This window comes from Chrysochloris asiatica, unplaced genomic scaffold (assembly GCF_000296735.1).
Source record: "Chrysochloris asiatica unplaced genomic scaffold, ChrAsi1.0 scaffold00177, whole genome shotgun sequence".
NCBI classification, from domain to species: domain Eukaryota; kingdom Metazoa; phylum Chordata; class Mammalia; order Afrosoricida; family Chrysochloridae; genus Chrysochloris; species Chrysochloris asiatica.
Genome location: NW_006408695.1, coordinates 5,961,372 through 5,969,050, shown reverse-complemented (window position 1 = coordinate 5,969,050; position 7,679 = coordinate 5,961,372). Strand labels below are relative to the sequence as shown.

Sequence of the window (7,679 nt, the reverse complement as noted above, 5' to 3'; positions counted from 1 at the left end):
TTGATAGAATTCTTCTATTTCATCCTCACTGGCTTTAGTGGTTGGTGCATAAATGTGAATAATTACTATCTTCAAATAGCAAAAGGGAAGTTGTTGAGTAGACTCGTAGTCAGAGTGATCCCATGTGTGTCAGAGTAGATTAGTGTTCTCCAGGACTAGGTTTTTGAAAGTACATCACCAAGTCTTTATGTTGAGGTGCCTCTAGGTGAACTCTATCCCCTAATCTTTCAGGTTAGCAGTTGAACACATTAACCATTTGCACCACCCAGTAGTTGTTGTTGTGTGCCATGGAATTGGTTCCGACTCATGGCAACCCTGTACAGAGTTTCCAAGCCTGTAAATCTCTATGGGAGCAGAAAGCCTCATCTTTCTCCCATGGAACAGCTGGTAGTTTCAAACTGCTGAAAGTGAGATTAGCAGCCCAATTTGTTAACCATTATGCTAACGAAAAGTAACTAAAGAGAAGACTTCAGAAAAAACTTAAGAAGCAGCTTGGGAAAAGGAAGTGAGCAAGCCATCTTCAGTGAGCACTCCTTTTTGATAAAAATGTGGAAGGGAGGAGAGAATCAGCAAGGAAGAGAACTTAGACTATGATTTTAGGTCTAAGGAATTTTAGTTACCTTGTAATAGAAAAAGTTTGGTGGCACTTTTACTGGAGGTAAATAATGTGTTAAATTGAACCAGAGACAGTGGGTAGTAAAAAACTGTGTTCAAGGATAGGACAAGCATGCTTAGCCCTCTTAAATTCTCTCTATAATAATAATAGTACCCCTTATTGAGTTCTTCTCTTTGCTAAGCATTGTATTATAACTTTAGCCTGACTGATGATAACCCTGATTTAGCAACAATACAAGTTCAACTTTAAAATATATACATAAAATAAAGGAAATTGATTTTTTTTTTTTTTAATATGTTGGTGAAGTTTTTGTGAAATTGCCATATTGGTACATGGAACACAAATGGAACATAAATTGACACAGTCCTTCTGGAGAGCCATTGAACAATACTAGAGTCATAAAAACTCATTCAGTAATTTCACTCCTAAGGATTTACCCTAAGGAGTAACTTTAAAGATGGGAAAAAAAAAAAAAAAAGCCTGTATATTCAAAGCTCTTTAAAGTATGAAGACCTGGAAAGAATTCAAATTCCCAACAATTTGGAAATGGTTAAGTAATTTATGACTTAGTAAATCCATGAAAAATTATGTATCCTTTAAAATGATAAATAGGAAGACTCTAACAATATGAAAAGCTTATAGCAAATAACGTTCAAGGAAAAGAAATGTTTATACGCTCTGATTATAACTCTGCAAAAAATCCTATGGTTAGAAATTGAAAGAAACAACACAGAAGTATATATAAAAAAAAGTTGTATTTTATGGGGTTTCCTGGATAGTCATTGTTTATATTATTTTCAAAAGCTGAGATAAAGAAGAACTCTTACCCTAGCTAGGGAAATTTGAGACACAGAGCAAGCATGTAAATTCTAAAGCAATGTATAGGTCATTGACTACCATTCTTATTTTGCAGTTGAGGAAAGTGAAGTCCCCAAAAAAGTAACCTGTCTGTCCCCCAAATAGGTAATGACCAAGCACAGACCAGAACACAGAAACACAGAGGAGAAGATCTTTGAAGATTACATTCTAGAGAATGACAATGTGAAGACACACAAGGTGAAGTGAGCAAGAGAATAAAATACAACTGGTTGTCAATAATAAAAACTCTTAGGTGTGAGCAGCAAATTGTCAGTTAAAAACATAACCTCATTTTTTTTTTTTTTAATTAATGAAGACCAGCTCTCAATCTCTAATTATGTGCAGTGAATATAGAAAGGGAGGATGTATAGTCAAATAAATTTTGCCTCCCTCTAACTGAATTTTATCAAAACCACAACACTGAAGTATGGTATACTTGTAGTGATCTGCTTTGAATTATTTATTACCTGGAGAAGACCAAAAGAACAAATTCTCCCCAAATGTATTACATGAACTCCATGTCACACATGCTGCCTGAGTTGCACATCAACTCCCTGGAAGCATCTCTGGCTCTGGTAATCTGAGTAAGATTCCAGCCATAGGACAGAAAGGTGCCTTCTTCAGAGCTCATCTCTGAATCTACAAACCCATACCAGTGTTAATACTTCCAATAGACTTCAGATTAATCCCTTCTTCTCCATCTTCTTTGCCATTTTCCAAGGTCAGGGGCATGTCAATCATTTTGTATCTTTTCGAACTGTGCAAAGCCTGGATATACCCATGTGAGTGTGATGGTTAACCTTATATGTCAGCGTGGCTAGGCTATGATTCTCAATGATTTGACAAACATTGGGCTGATGTTCTTTCATAATGTAGTACAATGTAATCACCCTCCATTTTGTAACCTGATGTTAGCAGCCAATGAATTGACAATGAATCATTTCCTTGGGGGTGTGGCCTGCATCTGATATATTCTAGCAAAATTTGCTCCCTCTGACCTTCAGTTCTTGGCATGTGAGCCAACAGTCTGCTATATGACCTGCATATTTTGGGATTCACCAGCTCCCACAGCCCCATAAACTAGCAGTTTTCAGTGCAGCCTGGTAACATTGAATTCATCAGCTCTGGCAACTAGGTGAGTCAGAAGAGCATGATACTTGACCCCTGGATTTGGGTTTAACCAGCCACCACAATTGCACAGCCTTCGGTATGGATTACATCTCAATGTAAAGAAAACAAAATCCCTCACCACTGGACCAATAAACAGCATTCTTATCAACAGTGAAAAGACTGAAGTTGTCAAGGACTTCATTCTTCTTGGATCAACTATCAACACTCATGGAAGCAGCAGTCAAGAGATCAGACGACGTATTGCATTAGGCAAATCTGCTGCACAAGATATTTTTAAAATGTTGAAGAGCAAAGATGTTAGCTTGAGGAACAAGGTGTGCCTGACCCAAGCCATGGTATTTTCAGTAACCTCATATGCATGCAAAAGTTGGACAGTGAATAAGGAAGACAGTAGAAGAATTGATGCTTTTGAGTTATGGTGTTGGAGGAGAATATTGAAAGTGCCATAAGCTGCCAAAAGAACCAATAGATCCATTTTGGAAGAAGTGCAGCCAGAGTGCTCCTTAGAGGCCAAGATGGCCAATCTTCGTCTTTCATACTTTGGACATATTGTCAGGAGGAAGCAGTTGCTGGAGAAGGATATCATGTTTGATAAGGTGGACGGTCAGGGAAAAAGAGGAAAACCCCCAACGAGATGGATTGGCCAAGTGGCAGCATCAATGGACTCAAGCATGGCAACAATAGTGAGGTTGGTCCAGGATCGGAAAGTGTTTCATTCTGCTGTGCATAAGGTCGCTATGAGTCAGTACTGACTTGATGGCACCTAACAACAACAACAACAATTGCATGAGCTATCTATCTAGGTCTAGATTTAGCCATATAAGCCTAAGACAATGAGTAAGTCACAAATAGAGCCCTTGTTCTCCTGGTACTCTCATTTGAAGAGTACAGACAGACAGCTAGCTTCAAATAAATCAGACAGTGATGTTGCTAGTTGTTATCAAAGTAGTCCCAACTCATGGTGACCCCATGCACAATGGATAGAAATGTTGCCTCCCCATGATGGGTTGTAGATCAGGCCATTGTGATCCATAGTGTTTTTATTGGCTGAATTTTAGAAACAGAGTGCTACATCTTTCATCCTAGTTCATCTTAGTCTGGAAGCTCCACTGAATCCTGTTCATCATAGTAACGCATGAACCTCCACTGATAGATGAATGCTGGCTGTACACGAGGTACATGGGTTGAGAATTTAACCCATGTCTCCCACATGGATGACAAGGATTGGGCCACTGAACAATCATTGCCCTCTAAAATGAAAACAAAGCAAACAGATGAACCCACTGCCATTGACTTGATTTTGACTTTATAAGCAAGCTTATACAGGGTTTTAGAGACTAAATCTTTCCTGGAGCAGACAGCTTCATCTTTCTCCCACAACACTACCCAGGAATCTGTGGTAGAGAATTCTCAGAGCAGGGACAGGAAGTATGAATTCAGAGGATTATAAGCAAGGAGGTGACATCATCAGATTTATATGTTTAAAGGGTAACTATTACTGCTTTTCTTTCTAGGACAATTCTCTGACTCTTCCTGGCCAAAGAGCTCTTTCTGAAATGTAAATTTGATGTGACACTTCTCCATCTGAACACTTTCCAAAGCCCTCTGTCACAGTCAAGATAAAGATCCAACACTCAACACAGCCCTGAAGATCTACACAAGACACTTCCATGTCCCTTCACTCCAGCCACAGCACCTTTCATGTTCCCTAATCCACACACCCTTTCCAGGAGTCCCACTGGACAATTCACTATTATCTTGACATTTGATGGTGCATTTGAATAAACCATTCTCACTCTGTGATCCCTTTATTCTGTCTTTATTTATAGAACTCTTCCCCTTCCTTTCATGCTTTGCTTGAATGTCACCTTTTCTTAAAAGTCTCTCCTCACTTCTACAGGCAGAGTAGATTAGTCATTAACTCCTATATGGGCTCATAGGACACTCTGCCCATGCATATATTAGGACACATCACACTGAATCATAATTGTGTGTATGTGGGTAGTAAACTCTTAGAGAGTAGAAACCATATCTTACTCACATTTTCATGTCCAGAGTCAAGCACATGCTGTACGTGTTAGTGAATATGTAATGAATGATAGATCAATGGATGGATGAATGAATGAATGCAGCTTATACCATCATTTTCTAAGCAGAGGAACTTTGATCTGGTTCCCTATCTGTAAAATGAAGCATCAGATAGGATGATTTTTAATGTTACTTCCAGCTCTGGTTTTCCAGAGTCTGAGATTCAAAGATTCACAACGAGTGTTGTCCTTGGAACCAGATAGTCTTTCTAGCTTTGACAGCCTGAGATAACTCAAATGACTCCCAGGTTCATGATTAAGAATCAAAGATACTGTGAAGCCCTGACCTTGCAGGCTTGCTCACTGGGATTAGTACCTGGGCACAGGCTGGGTGTCCTACTGTCCCAGTTGGCAACTCATAATACCCCATAATACCTGCTGAGGGAAGAAGCCTAGGGCAAAACAAGTTTCAAGCCCGCTCAGCAACAGAACAGCTCTATATACTCCTGTCAATTTCCAGGGCTGTGAGAGGGACTGCACAGTGTGCATGTGCCTCTATGTTTCACAGGACCAGTGGCTATTCCACTTACTCCTTCATCTTGTAGATTTCTAAGATAGCATGTGTCAATTTAGATCAGAGGTCAGGACAGAAATAATTCAGCTTTCAATAGAGGAGGAAAGCATGAGGACACACTTATTCCCTCTCTACTACCTAGTGGGGAGAAGGTGATTTGAAATTCAATTCAAGCCAGAGGGCTATCTTAAAGACAACTACACATTGAACCCTATGTTAGGTGCTATGAAGACTATAAAGAAACATAAAAGGGTTCCTGTCCTCAGACAGTTTTCACTTTAGTGGATATCAATAATGCCCTTTAAATGATAGAAGGGTAAGTTACTTTGAGGAACAAAGAAGAAAGAAAAGTCCATTTGGCTACAAGTTGAAAGGGTGGAGGAGAGATCAGGGAATACTTCATAAAAGAGAAAGTTGTATTCAACAGACAGAAATGGGGATTGATCATGTTAATCAGGAAAAGTGCTGGAACAAGGTTCCGAAGGGGTCAAAGTGCAGGGAAGTGAAGGAAGGTAAGTAGTGTGTTTGGCTGCAGCTTACAATGTGCTACAGAAGGGAGAAGAATGTTTTGCCATGTTGGAAGAGGTGGGCCAAGTCTTAGAGACCTGCCTTCACATACTGGTGGGTTGTTTTTTTTTTCCCCAACATATATTTATTGTTAGTTTTGTCAGGTCCTGATACTACTTTTGAGTGCCAGACTCCAAGATTTGTACTGAATCCTGCAGGCTATGGGACCACTGTAGGGTCTCTAGATGGGACTGACTTGGCAAGCATGAAGAGCCTGGCTCTCTGTTTCCCTTTCTTACCTGAGGACCACCTGCAGAAACTACTTGACCCAAGACTCAAAGAACAGCCAGATACCTTTATGGTCTCTTCCTGGGAGATTCTGTGATCAATTACCCATTTATAATCAACATTAGGCATTTGCAGGAAATGCCAGAAAAACACACACACACACACACAAAAACCCACATGTACACACACACATCCTGAAATGAAAGTTTCTTTCTTTTTCTTGTTTTTTAAGCTTTTATTGTGAATTAAGTGTTAGTTTATAGGGCAGATCATCAGCCTTGCATTCAACCAATGATATTTTGTTTCATTGCAATGATTACAATCCTCTTCATGCATCATCAGTTGACAGTATTTACCTCTATTCCCTCTTTTTTTTTTTTTTTTTAATGTACACAAAATACACCAAAAATATATATTCATTTAAACAGCTAAAGGACACATTTTGCAAGCCAGCCTCCTGCCCACTGGCACAGAGCCTTTCTCTTTCCATGGGTCTACAGTCCTCAGCTGCTCTATCTCTCTATGTCATTGCCTCTGCTTCCAGCTCTGGTGTTGCTGCTTCTCTGGTTAGGAATCCACACTCTGCTCCTGTTCTTCTCTCTTGATGGTCCTAAGGTCCTCTGTTCCTGGAATGAAAGCTTAACTACACCTCCCCCCCCACCCCACTGTTCCCTTTTGTTTGTTTCACATCTTCTGCCTTTACAGTTGTGACTATCACAATTAGTCATGGTAACAATTATTCGCTATTGAATCAAAAGAATCCTATTCCCATCCTCCCCAAAATGGAAGGCTCTTGAGGCAAAAAACCAGAAAACAGTGTGTTATAGAAATAGAACACCAAACATCAAAAGTATATTTCTGGTAATAGTAATTGTGGAACTTGGGTCCATGCGAGATTTTCTCCTTCACTCTGCAAGGTTATGGAGAGCTCAGATCTCTGTAGTTTATCATGTGCAAATAATAGATTTCCAGAACTGTGATCAAAGACAGGAGTGAGTGTAAAGAGAACAGTAAGAGGAAAAGAGAATCTGAAACTAAGAAAGAGAAAATACTTCTAAAGCAATCCGAAACCCACTGCTATGGTGTCAATCATACCCATAGCGACCCTACAAGACAGTGACCTACCGGACCCTACAGAACTGCTCCATAGGGTTTCTGAGATGAACACTTTCACAGCAGCAAATAGTTTCATCTTGCTCCCATATCTAAACCAATAGAGAAGTTAATTGTAAAGAGATTCCATTCCATCTTTAAAAAATGCAATAGTATGAGCAGACCAGCCTGGAGCAGCTAGAAGAACAAAAGATACTTCTTGAAAGAAAAACCTACAGGAAAAATACAAAACAATAGAGGCAGACCGACTGTTACTACAAGAACAAGCAAGTTGCTCACTCAGGAGACATCAAGGCAAGTGGTCAGGTCCCCTCAGTGCAAACCCCCTTCCAAGACTAAGACTCAGTGGGATTACACGCTCTGATTGGTGACCACGTTCATCACCAATTAGGAAAAGTGAGGGAAAACAGCAATGAAGCTGCAAGCTAAGTCCTACCACGTTCAATAGGCTCCTGTGAACCCAGGTGGAGACCTGATTGGCCAGCAGTGTGGCAAGACCTGGGGACTCTTGGGCCCAGAGTCAGTGACATAGCCACAGAGGACTAGAGTGGAGAGTGAAGCATCC

General features: G+C 40.1%; 1 pseudogene; it reads left to right on the top strand.

Annotated features, from left to right (window-relative positions):
- The first annotated feature begins 1,582 nt into the window (after window positions 1–1,582).
- LOC102835495 overlaps window positions 1,583–7,679 on the top strand; it is a 24,735-nt pseudogene continuing 18,638 nt past the window's right edge.